Source organism: Primulina tabacum, chromosome 4 (assembly GCF_025594145.1).
Source record: "Primulina tabacum isolate GXHZ01 chromosome 4, ASM2559414v2, whole genome shotgun sequence".
Taxonomy (NCBI): domain Eukaryota; kingdom Viridiplantae; phylum Streptophyta; class Magnoliopsida; order Lamiales; family Gesneriaceae; genus Primulina; species Primulina tabacum.
This window is the reverse complement of record NC_134553.1, coordinates 16,122,425-16,135,671: the sequence shown is the minus strand read 5'-3', so window position 1 is coordinate 16,135,671 and position 13,247 is coordinate 16,122,425. Positions and strand designations below refer to the sequence as shown.

Here is a 13,247-nt window from a genome sequence, read left to right as displayed (position 1 = left end):
ATCATGTTAGATACACATAATATGGTATGAAAGATGAGTGAAGGAATGTTAAGGCATGCCATTGCGTATTTCACGCACGGAAAACAATCCTTGATGCAATGGACGTTGGCGGAGAGACGGGGAGGAAGCTTGCAGCATTTTTCCTTCAACCTCACTTGAACTTGTCTACAAAAACATGGGTGTGTGTTCGTGTGTTGTGGAGGAGGGGTGGGGAGAGCAAACCCTAGGTTTCTTTTGTCATATGAAGTGTTTTGTGATTTAAAAACTCCCTAATTTGATATAAATAATTGGGTAGGAGTTTAGACTCAATAAATTTATTATAATAGACCCATTATAGTGTAGTTAAAATATTTCGTTCAGGAAAATTTTCGAAAATATTAGCCGATTTCCCAAAAATTCCTTATTTTCGTCAAAAATCGATTACATGTTTGAAATACGACTCGACGTGTAAAAAACATCTCAAAAGCACCATTTTCGAGATTCTCATTTAAAATATACCATACATTAAATAATTAAAAATAATCATTTAATAAAAATATTTTCCCTTTATGGTCACCGGTCTCCGTTCGTCGATCGCGTCTTCGAATAACCTTTAAAACACAATTTTATGCATTCTTATATAAAACCATATTTTAAATATATAAACATGCCTACCATATTTAATTAATGCATTTAAAACAATTCAATTAGTCTGTTGGAATATTTCATGTTCGCAATCTTGATTTTGATGTTAAAAAAACTTGTTTATTTGTTTCTAATGAGTTTACCTAAGTGCGCAGAAACCAAAGCTGATCAGGTTTTGAATTGATTAGTTACCAAGCTTAAACTGAAGGTATCGATACGCAAACTGAAAGTATCAACTGATTGATCGAACTGAACCAGTACAACTGAAGTATCAAGAGCAGTTCAACTGATTGTCCAGTTGATAGGTGGTTCAGCAGAAGACCTTTAGAAGCCCGGCCAGCTGATTAAGTGTTCAACTGATGAAGATCCCAACTGACCAGTTCAACTGAATAATTGAAATCATTTCAGCCGACGAGTCAACTAATTTAACCTCACAAGTTCAATACCAGTTCAACCGTCCAGTTCAGAACATCAATTGGGAGCGAACCAGTTTGCAGATACGACAAGCTTAATCCAGCTGTGCACAAAGGGTCAAAAGCTATTGTATGATCAATGTACAATAAGAGACATTGCAGCAGCGCTTAAAGACAAAAGTTCCAGACATCTATTTGGGGGAAAAAATTTCAAACTGCAACGGATTCATTCACTGAGTCTCACTGTACGTTCAGCCAAACATCTATAAATAGAAATCGAAGCTCATGGAAGACGATGATAAGAGTTTACGAGTGAAAAGATAAGGTACAGAGATGGCACGCATAATGCTTATCAGGTTTGAAAAAGCAATCAGCCCTGTTGAGAGAACACTCCAAAGTTATATCATATTAGTTTAGAAGCTTATTTCCCTCAGTGTATGAGAACACTTTCGGGTAGTTTTCAGAGATTAGTTCTCACACACGCACTCACCACCACTCAAATTTTGTTTTGCACAAAGACGTAAAACATGTGTATTTAGTCTTTGACACACAGACGTTAAACAAGTGTTGGCTGGAAGGTGATGCCATCAGTCTAGAATAAGAGTTCAGTTAGGTAGTGGGTAAGTCCTAAGCTGGGTGGATTTGTACAAGGTGTTGTATAAATAAAAGTCTTCTAGTGGATCCTACCCGAGGTGGTTGAAAGGGTGACGTAGGAGCAGCTGAAGTCTCCGAACATCCGTAAACATATATTGTGTATTAACAGCTTAACTATGTTTTAAATTGACTTGATAAGTTCTGTTGATATCAGTTCAGTTATGTCCATAGCTAAACTGATAGAAGCCAGAACTGATTCCCCGTATTTCAGTCGATCAGTTTACATAAGTCTTTAGATTTTAAAATATTTCAGTTTTTCTTAACGAAGGATTACTTAAGTGTTTTCCGCTTGGTTTGAAACCAAACTCTATCTAATTCATCAGTGTATACATTTTTAGAACACGAGCTATTGCAGCTAATTGAGAATATCGTGTTTGAAGCATCCTCGCAGGTGCCTGAACCGATCCATCAATTGGTATAAGAGCTAAACTGTTTTAAGAAGGACATTTGAAAACTGATATTCTTTTTAAAATGTGTCCTAAAATGTTTTTAAAATTATTTTCAAAACCCTCTGATAATATTTTATATGTTTGCTGTGCTATTTTGTTGTTTAGCTATTTAAAGAATTTTTGAGTTCAACTGACAGCATGATAGCTAAACTGATCAGCAGGACAATATTTCAGTTGCCAGCTTACCAGTTCAACTGATTAACAGACGAATCCCAACTACTAGCTGAAATTGTTGAGCTAAGTGGAGCTTAATCATCAAAAGTGCCGCCGCTTCATTGCCATATCAGATCCTAGTAGTTGATCATTTCGGTTCAGCATCAGCTGAGTCCAGTTTGCATCAGTTAGAAGAATTAGTCAGCACAGAGATAAATTCCAAAGCAATTAGCTGTTCTTATGGCAAAAGAAACTCAGAATCGATGCAGCATTATACACGACTAATTGTTGGTACACTCAGTTATATTTTATATAAACTGACTGTTACTTGATGTTATTTGATGTTTGCTAAGTGTAGTACAAATTCCCTTACATAAGATGGTATGCTTTATAATAATACAAGGGACGCGTAATGGATTAAATTAACATCATGTGTATCCAGTTAGTTTGCATGTAACTGAACTGATTTTTCCAGTTTATATGTTGCCTTAACTACTTGAGTGTTTGTTGCTTAAACTTCTATTTAAAACCACACAACAATTATATTTTTGAGCGGGAGTTTTCTGATTCAGTTCTTGAGGGTGAGCTATTCTTTAAAACTGATTTTAAATTTGCTATCCCTCGAACTGAAAATTATTTTCCAATCGTTTTATTCAGTTGTTGAGGGGGAGCTTTTTCTTTCTGCTATTCCTCAAACTGAAAGTTCTTTTATTCACTTCAATGTTTTTAAACGTTTTTTTATTCTCACAATGTGGGAGAATTTATTAACTGTTTAAATTTATTTTAAATCTCTTTAGCTGTGTTGGATACTGAATTTTGAAAGTTTGACAAACTGAGCGTTTAATATATTGAAATAACTGATCAAGAAGACTGATAGAAACTGATCTAAAATATGCAAACTATCGGTTGCGCTTAACTGAAGGTTAGTACGCAGATTTTCAAGGAAACTGGACTAGCAAACTGAACTACGCAGACAACTGACTGATCAGTTGGAACTGATCAGTTACTACAAACAGTTGTGAGCCTATCAGCTGCTTCTTATCAACTGATCCTTCAGCTATACACGTCATTAGTTAAGGAAAATGACATTCAACCGACAACTATACAAAAGTTGACTGCAACAAGTAGTAAGATCGCAAAAGCTGCACTGTATGACTGTCAGAAGAATGTTGACATGTCAAAAAATGGATAGAAAGTTTCAAATTGCATTCAATTTTACCGTTGGAGGCAAAACCTATAAATAGCAGGAAGAGCAGCTGAGAACATAACACGACAACTCTTTGAATCAACCCGATTGATATTCTATTAACTAAGATGTTACTCTGCTGAAATCTTTGCTCACACTTATTTTATACATTTATAGCATTCAAGGCTATATTTCGAGCTTACAAGCACAAACTGTTATTGTGATTATACTTGCTCTTGAACAGATCAGTTGTGCTAAGTTATTTCATTCTAGTTGAGTACCGTTAACTAGTTAGTAACTAAGAGTTTCAGTTTGGCATTGTTAAGTCCAAAACTAAAGTGGGTCTATACAACTTTTCGTATCGATCAAATTCTTTTAGTGAATATCCAATCCTTGTGATAGAAGGGGTGACATATGAGTGTTTGAAATCTCCAAACATCCATAAAATCTCGTGTCTTCTTATTTCAGTTTTATTATATCTTTCAGTCAGTTTATTTCCGCATTTTTATTGTTAACTGATTGATATCGACTTACAAGATTCTCGAGTATCAGTTTATCACTAAACTGACTCATCAAAGTAGAAAAGTTTGTGAAAATTGTTAGTATTTATTCAATTCTCCTTCTAAACACTCGTTCGCCTTTACCCGATCCTATCAAGTGGTATCAGAGCAGTTGAATCTTGTTCCTAAATATTCCTATATACAGACTGATTACCATGTCTTCATTCAAAAAAATTCCAATGTTCTCCAGAGAAGATTTTGATGATTGAAAAATCAGAATGCAGGCTCATCTAGCTGCACAAGATGATGACATGTGGTACGTTATTATAGACAGACCTATGAAAAAATTGAAGGCAAACATTATTGTTGCCATAACTGATGGGGCGCCACACCGCATTAAAAACCCCGAGATGAATGAATAGCTGAAGATAAGAGAAAAGCCAACTTGAACAATAAGGCTAAAGACATTTTGTACAAAACGCTGGATAAAGTCACTTTCAGCAAAATAAAAATGTCCAAAACTGCCAAGGAAATATGGGAGAAACTGATTCAGCTCTGCGAATGCAATGAGCAAATCAAGGAGAATAAACTATCTGTTGCTGTTCAAAGATTCGACAATATCAAGATGAAGATTGGAGAATCCATGCACGAATATGATGAAAGAATCAGCAGCATAATAAACGAATTGAATGAACTCGGAAAGGTGTATTCAAATAAAGCGGTATCCCCAAGGAACGGGATGTTAAGACCATCGCAATGCGAGAATCAAAGGACCTGAACAAGGTCTAACTTCATGATTTATTCGCTGATTTAAAAGCCTACGAGTTTGAGCTGCAAACCAGAGAATGGGAACCTTCTACACCAACTTGCCCTAACTGCTGCCAAACTAGAACCAACTGGTTCAATTGATAAATTTTCTTATCAGTTAAGTAATGACGCTATGTCATTATTTGTCAAAAAGTTTGGAAGATTTATGAGAATAAATCAAGGAAACTTTCAAAGACAATATCAAAGAAATAACTCCAAGGAAGAACCTAATGATTGCTACAACTATGGCAAAACTGACCACTTTATTGCTGACTATCCTAAGCCAAAGAAGGACAGTCGAGGCTCAACTGAAAAGGGAAAGAAATATTACGAGCACAAGAGAAGAACCAAGAATGATAAGAAATCTTACAGAAAGAAACATGAAGTGCTTCTAGCAGAGGAAAGCAAGTCCAAATGGGCAGAATCTGACAGTGATGATCCAGGAACTGAGAGCTTGAGCTGCTCCAGTGATGACACTAGTAGAAAAATCGCTTTTTACTTCGCGTATTCAATGAAGTAATAAGGTAGTTAATTGCCGAAGTATATGGACGTGAAGTAATAGATGTATCTTTTACTTCGCATAATAACCGAAGTTGTATTTTGAAAATACTGAAGTCTTTGGCCGATTTTCGAAGGAAAATCAGTCCAGAATTGGACCGGTGGCGAAGTAAGAAATGTGTTTTACTTCATCGATTATTGTAAATAATGAAATAATATATTATATATAACTTCGCTTTAATTATTATTTAGCGAAGTAGTTTATAATATTTTACTTCAGTATTAACAATAATCGACTGAAGTAATTCATCTGAAAGACTTCGTAGTTATGTATTTTGATGAGGTAGTAATAGACACAAAAAACTTTACAATTTATCATATTTGTCGAAGTAAATATTATCTATAACTTCAGCATTTATCCTATTTGTTGAAGTATTTCATATTATGTTACTTCACAAATTGCATTTAGTGACGAAGTAAGTGGTTCGAAAGACTTCAGTAATTTGTGTTTTGGTGAAATAATTGCACAAAACAACTTCGTTTTTACAGAACAATGTTGAATTAAATTAATTCTATCACTTCATCTGATTTCTTATTGACGAAGTATTTAATATTATGTTACTTCACAATTTGCAAATAACAACGAAGTAATTTACCTGTTACACTTCATTATTTTTTATTTTGATGAAGTAATTGTTAAAAAAAGACTTCGCAATATATGACTTAATACACTACACTAATATAATTAGTGTATTAATAAATTACACTAATATATGACTTAATACACTAATATAATTAGTGTATTAAAAAAAGACTTCGCAATATATGACTTCGCAATATATGACTTAATACACTAATATGATTAATATCCACGAATCCACAATTACATATTCATCAATCCACAAGTAACCCAAAAAATGTATCCACAAAACCAAAAGTATATCCAAAAATCCACATTAATGACAAACAAAATATTTATCCCAACATACATCATCCATCTAAGCACCTACATACGAGTAAACAAACTCACTCCATTCACTTCTGACCTCGTCATATTGACATTGGGTGTAATATTGGTTCTTGATGCATCCTGCAAACTGAAATTTGAAAAAGAAAATACATTAGATTCTTCTATTTCAAATAAAAATTGACAGATATAAAATATATCAGTACTGGTAGAGGCAGGTTTCATTTGAAAGTACGAACTTATTTCATTTGCATCTTGAAATAACACCGGATAAAAATTCATTACAGATTACCCCAATTGCATGAAGACAGTTGCACTTACTAAACCAAAAACACACCCCATTTCTTGACAAGACAAGCCTTCATTTCTCACGACATTGCACACATCTGTTCCTCATTCAAACCCACCAATATAAACCTTAACCAGAAAAACAAAAAAAACACCACCGCATCCAAAGCACACAAAATTTACACTTCCATACAGACGAATCAAAATTAGCTTAACTCAATCAATTCAACAACAAGACACAAGCAAAACAAGATTTTCACAAAATGGGAAGTGCCTGATTAATCAAAAATGCACCAAGGAGAAACTCGATCAAAATAATTATTAACAGAGTAGTAATCAGGTACCGTAACAGAAGAACCCTAGCTTTTGTGCTAAAATAAACAGATATAGCAAATACTAACTAAATCCCACAATTTATGCGGTTGAGAATGAGCTAACAAATCCAAAACCAACAAAAAGCAAACAAATTTGAAGAGAAGTACACTAATATGAGATCTATTGCGCCTTCTTTTTGTAGTATGCTCGTGGGATTTATGAAAGATCAAAGAACTAAAGCTGAATTTGAGTTCGCTGCTTAATTTGAAGATGAGAAAAATGTAAGAGGGAACCAATGTTAAGTACCAATCCGATATGAGGGAACCAATGTTAAGTACCAGTCAATTCCTTCAAGATGGTTAGTTGCATTTATATTTGCGTGAGGACAGATTTAGACCAAAAAAACAGGAAAAGACAAAACCAGATCACCTTAAACTCCAACAAAATCTGAAGCAACCCAACTTCTTGTTTCAAGAAGCAAAATCAACTTAAAAGTAAGAACAGATTGAATTTGTGCCACTTGGAAATGATACAAGAATCTTGAAAAAAAGACAACACTTACAGGAACAAAATTTCCTTTTTTTATCACTAATATAAAATATATCACAATGAACAACATATCATCTCAAGCAATTATCTCAACAATAAAATATATCCCAATGGCAACACATTATCTCAAATATATCCCAATGGCAACACATTATCTCAAAAATAAAATATATCTTAATGACAACAATTCATCTCGGTCAATCAACAAATTTATCCCAAGAAGAAACTCATCATCTTCTCCAAGTGTGGATCATCGCAATCGACTATCTCTTTCATGTACCTCATGACACAATATCCACACTCAACCGAACCACTTTGTTTCAGATTACCCTATAATGTAATTGAAAAGTTAATGCAACAATCACAATCTAATTAATAACCACTACCAATTCATGTACTCATAAATAAGTACGATACATACCGTCAATACTTTAAAACCTGACCCTTTAGAAATACCCTTGGAGGCATTGTACATCTTCACCCCACTACATTTTAAATAGTAAGAAGTTGTGTAAGTTAATGTATTCAAAATCAACATAAGCTACTACCTACTTTGTCACAATAGTTTTCCATGTATCATCTCAATTCCTGTTAGACGTAGAATCCAATAAATATATCATATTCTTATCTTCGTTGACGATTGTCAAGATCCAATGGTACCTGAAAAAATGAAATTACAGCATTGACTACCATGAAGTAGAAATCTATAAATAACTAAATTCTTACCCAGTGTTGTATGGGATGAGGCAGATGCTATCTCTACACACTGCTTCCAACTGGTCAGCAATATGTTGTGATAAGTCACGGCCATCTGTGCCAATCGGGCATGTAGGTATATTACCGGGATCCACAAATGAAAAATAATCAGCCTTGTCTTTTTTCTTCAAATCTTTGCAGAGGTGACTGCATGATATAGATGCACAAATATATCGTTTAGAAAATTTTCAAAATATGAACAAGTACCACAAAAAATATTATATAAATGCACAAATATTGTAAGTTAGACATTATATATACCCTATGTAAACTAAAATTTGTATGGCACCTATCTCCCTCATCTCCATAAAGCGTACGATATCTTCTCTTAGCAACCGTATGCTTTTAGAACGTCCAAACATAGCGTCCTCAAACTCAATGCATATGGTATCCGATTCATTCAGCAATCGAACAACATGAGAGTAGATATACTTGCACGACATGGGTAATGTTTTCTCAATTTCTTTGAAATTGTCGCGCTAACCAAGAACATCCGCAAGCACAAATGATTGAGGTTTCCCCTTCCTCTACAATTTAAAATATTATTCATACAAGTATTTTAAAATAAAACATTGTTCGAGCAACATATCTGATAGTTGCAAACACAAAGTCAAATGAAAACCGAAAGTACCTTTGTCGTTGGAAAAATAACCAACTCTTTAGGCCAACCAACAATGACTCCAACAGCATCATTGATGATTGTTGGTCCAAACTTAATTGGGATCGGAAGCTGTGCTTTTTCATCTAAGACAACATCAATAGATACTTTGAAGTTCTCTTCCCCAAATGGAACATGGTGAATCATAACATTTGGACCTCCTTCGGATATTATTGTGCCATAAGCCACCACGTTTTCGCGTTCTTTTACAGCCAGGTGACTTTTTTTCCCCCTTCAAGAACAAAAAGACATGATATATTTTTATATGGAGGTGAATATAATTTAATTGACATCAAAATTCAGAGACATACAACCTTCGTATTTGAAGTGCCGCAATCATAAACTTCTTGCACATCATCTGACAATTTTGAGTCTTTCACTCCTGGGAACTTGTTTGATGCTACAGTCTCAGAAGATCGATCATTGATTAATGGAATCACAGCAGCAAGTTGAGACCTCAGCATCTCCTATTCAGCTTTCAAACTTTTAGTCTCCTCCGATTGTGCTTTTACATTTTCAATAACAGCTTTTGAGATTGTTTCTCTCTTCTTTCTTGGAGTTTTAAAGCATACTTGTGGTTTTACGAAACCTCCCACACCTCGAACCCTTCCATAGTTTTCTTGGCTTCCTAAGGCAGCAGTTAACACGTCATTCATTCCAGAAGATTTGAACTCTCCTTTGCCTTTCTTTTCCAACAATTCATCCTACAATTGGAGACATGACAAATCAATTCACAATCTACAGTGTTATTTATCTAGGCAATATGGCGATTGAATAAAACTAAACATTTACAATTTTTTCAGCTACTTCTGATGTCTCCGAACATGTTATGTTGCCAGATTTGTCTTCTCGAGCTTTACGCCAATGCACAGATCTATCAACTTCCTCATCTTCAGCAACCAATTTTTTGTTACGCTACAATTTCAAAACTCATGTCTAATAACATGAAGAACATGCTAAAAATTACAAATATATTGCTCTGTTTCTTACCAGTTCAGCCTCCAAGCCGATGTAACCCTTGCGAGACATTCTGTGGTGATATTTACAATGCATGGTCCGTTGTTTTTGTTTTTCATGAGTAACCTGCATCATTATGTTGGCTCGGTTAAGTATTGAATTTAATAAATTCGTGAGGAAACATATCAATTATTAAAGTACCTCCCATGATGGATCGAGTCTCGCATCCACAAATGCTTTCCAATCCGCTAGTGGGATTTGATACTGACTTGGTGGAGAAATCAACTTTTCAGGATTATCTTTGTTCGGCCTAACAAATCTACTAGTCAATTTGTTTTTGAAATCTCGCCACTTCTGAGATGCTGAATTCATCACAGCATACTGACTTTCTGGCGCTAGTTCAAAGACATTCTGCAACAAAAACAGATTATTTAGAGGTGTAAGTATGATTGTAAATTCAAATTGAAGCTTGTACTTACCGAAATCTCTTCCCACAGTTTTTGTTTTATGGTTTTTGGAACTTCAGGCCATGACTTTATACTGATTGGCACCATGGCTCTAGCAATAGAACCAATGTATGATTGTAAAGCCCTTCCATTTGCATTGTATGATGGCCGCCCCATGTCATCATAATCAATCTTTGCTTTTTTCCCCCATCTGGCAGTAGCAATTAGTTTACCCATCAACGTAGGGCCTCGCTTGTTCCTCTGCACATCTACAAGATGTTCTTCTCCATCAGTAAGTATAGGGTGCTCTGCATTAGTAACTTCATTTAGCTTATCATCATGTACTCCTTGTATCATCTCAACTGTAGCATTTGTGTCCTTTTTTTTACGACCCATTGAGCCTTTTTCTACATATTTACATGAATGAAACCAATGTTAAAACCTACACAATAACATTAACCATTAAAATAACATAAACAATAATTCTAATAAGACATGTATAAACATGACATAAATAATAACAGAAACAATAATAACATAAATAATAAACATGACTTGTAGAAACCTGACATAAATAATAAACATGACATAAATAATAGCAATGAGGTTATGTTTATAGCATAACAAAAAACATGACATAAAAGTGAAACACATCATTTTTTCTTGTTCGTTTCCCAGCCACCCTCAGTTTCTGATCTAAAATAACTTTCATGAGCCGGAATACAATGAGTGTCAACATCATCAATTGGTCGAGAATCAGGAATACTAGTCCAACCATCATCATCTCCCTTGTAACATCGATTTGGCACAGGGAGTACAATTGACCACCCTTTTTGTAATGGGTCATCAATATAAAAGACTTGATTGACTTGACTTGCAAGGACAAATGAGTCATTCTTGTGCCCTATTTTGTTCATATTGACCAAGGTGAATCCACATTCATCATTGTTGATTACTCCTTTGTCATTTGCAACCCACGCACACTTGAAAAGAGGAACTTGAAATTGATGAAAGTCCAACTCCCATATTTCTTCAATCACTCCATAGAAAGTCACATCAGTCATCAAGGGATTCTTATCTTTGGCACTACAGACAAGCATGGTGCTAGCAACTAGAGAAACCCCACTGTTTTGGCAAACTCTCTCATCATCCCGTGCCTTTGTTTGGTATAAATTGCCATTTATCACGTAACTACTATACCTAATGACTTGCCCACGTGGACCATGAGCCAGCCATGTTAATGTTGATGTTGTTCCACCATTGCAGCTATCTATTTCAGCATCCACCTGACATTTATACAATTAGAATAGGGTGATTAAAATACTAGCTCCAAACTGTTCACCGCAAAATGCATAAAGCATATTTATCCACCTAACCTTTGCACGAAACCAGTCAATGAACTTCTTATTGTGAGCATCTTGTATCCACCTTTCATCTTTCTCTTTTCTCGGAAACATTGACTTCAGGAAATATTTATGTTCACTGTGGAAATATTTATATAGAAATTTGTGTTGGATATTAAATATTGACAATCACATGGGTGCAGAATTATAGAATAATGCAATACACTTACATAATGTAGGGAGATACTTCTTCTGTATTTTCCAACACAGTCAAATGTGCTTGTTGAAGGTCAACTTGTGGCACTATAATTGGTGTTTTGCATGCTAAGAAGCCAGCAATGTTTGATTTGGGATCGCGATTTGATTGAGGGACCCCAATAGGATCAAGGTCATTTAGGTATTCCGAACAAAACTCAATTGCTTCTTCGGCTGAATATCTCTTAACAATGCAACCTTCAGGATGTTTTCGACTGCCTACATAACTCTTAAGCACCTTCATGGATCTTTCGAACGGGTACATCCACCGGAAGTAAATTGGTCCACATAATCGAACTACAAGATGAACTGTTAAGTGAAGCATGACATCGAAGAAAGAAGGGGGAAAATACTGCTCCAATAAGCAGAGTGTAACAACCAAGTCAGATTGCAGCTTATCTAACTTGGCTACATCTATCACCTTGCAACAAATATCTTTGAAGAAGAAGCATAATCTTATGATGGCATATCTAACATGTTTTGGTAACGCATCACGTATGAGTATTGGCAGGAAATGTTGCATTAGAACATGACAATCATGAGATTTCAAGCCAATCAATTTCAACTCAGACAAGGACAAAAGATTTTTCAGGTTCGATGAGAAACCTTCTGGGACTTTTATATCCATTATCGACTGACAAACTTGTAACTTTTCTTTTTTTGTGAATGAGCATGTAGCAGGAGGAAGATATGTTCTTTTTTCAACAAATTTAGATGCCAATTCAGACCTAACTCCCATTTGAACCATGTCCAACCTAGCTGCCACATTGTCCTTGGTTTTTTCTTTAATATTCATCAAAGTATTAATGAGAGATTCGAAGACATTTTTCTCTATGTGCATCACATCGAGACAATGCCTAACATGCAGGTGTTTCCAATAAGGAAGATTGAAAAAAATTGATTTCTTCTTCCAACATTTTCTGAAATCTCTTGATCCAAAATCTTTTTCTTCTTTACTATCTTCCAAATTATTGATTCTTTCTCTTTTTACCTTTCACAATAATCTTCTTTCCGAGAACACACCTTATGTCAGAAAGCTTGTCAAACAAAGCAACCCCAGATAATGGTGTAGATGATTCTCCATGTTCTTCCATACCATCGAACTCTTTCATTTGCCTCCGATATGGATGAAACCGTGGTAGGAATCGTCTATGACCAACAAATGACATTTTCTTCCCATTTTCCAAATGCTTTGCACAAGTATCTTCTTTGCATACTGGGCATGCATAATAACCATGTGTAGTACATCCACTAAGGTTACCTTAGGCTGGAAAGTCATTGATGGTCCATAGTAAGACTGCTTTAAGAGTGAAAAATTGTCTTCGATAAGCATCATAGACACCATCAACTCCATCCCACAATCGTTGCAAATCTTCAACTAACACATCAAGATAGACATCTATATCGTTTCCTGGCTGTTTAGGCCCTG

At 35.1% G+C, this 13,247-nt stretch overlaps 2 long non-coding RNA genes across 3 annotated transcripts; both read right to left on the bottom strand.

The window, feature by feature from the left end:
• Positions 1 to 7,632: 7,632 nt before the first annotated feature.
• LOC142541569 (uncharacterized) lies at positions 7,633 to 8,296 on the bottom strand. Its single transcript, XR_012819396.1, has 3 exons — positions 7,956 to 8,296; positions 7,825 to 7,888; positions 7,633 to 7,733 (listed from the first exon to the last, which is right to left on the bottom strand). It is a non-coding gene; the product is annotated as an uncharacterized LOC142541569 (long non-coding RNA).
• A 733-nt stretch (positions 8,297 to 9,029) lies between these two features.
• On the bottom strand, positions 9,030 to 12,023 carry LOC142541570 (uncharacterized). 2 transcript variants are annotated; one of them, XR_012819397.1, is made up of 3 exons: positions 11,794 to 12,023; positions 11,597 to 11,702; positions 9,030 to 9,362 (listed from the first exon to the last, which is right to left on the bottom strand). It is a non-coding gene; the product is annotated as an uncharacterized LOC142541570 (long non-coding RNA). The 2 variants fall into 2 exon arrangements; XR_012819398.1 differs by lacking the exon at positions 9,030 to 9,362 and adding an exon at positions 11,449 to 11,506.
• Between the last annotated feature and the right edge of the window lie 1,224 nt (positions 12,024 to 13,247).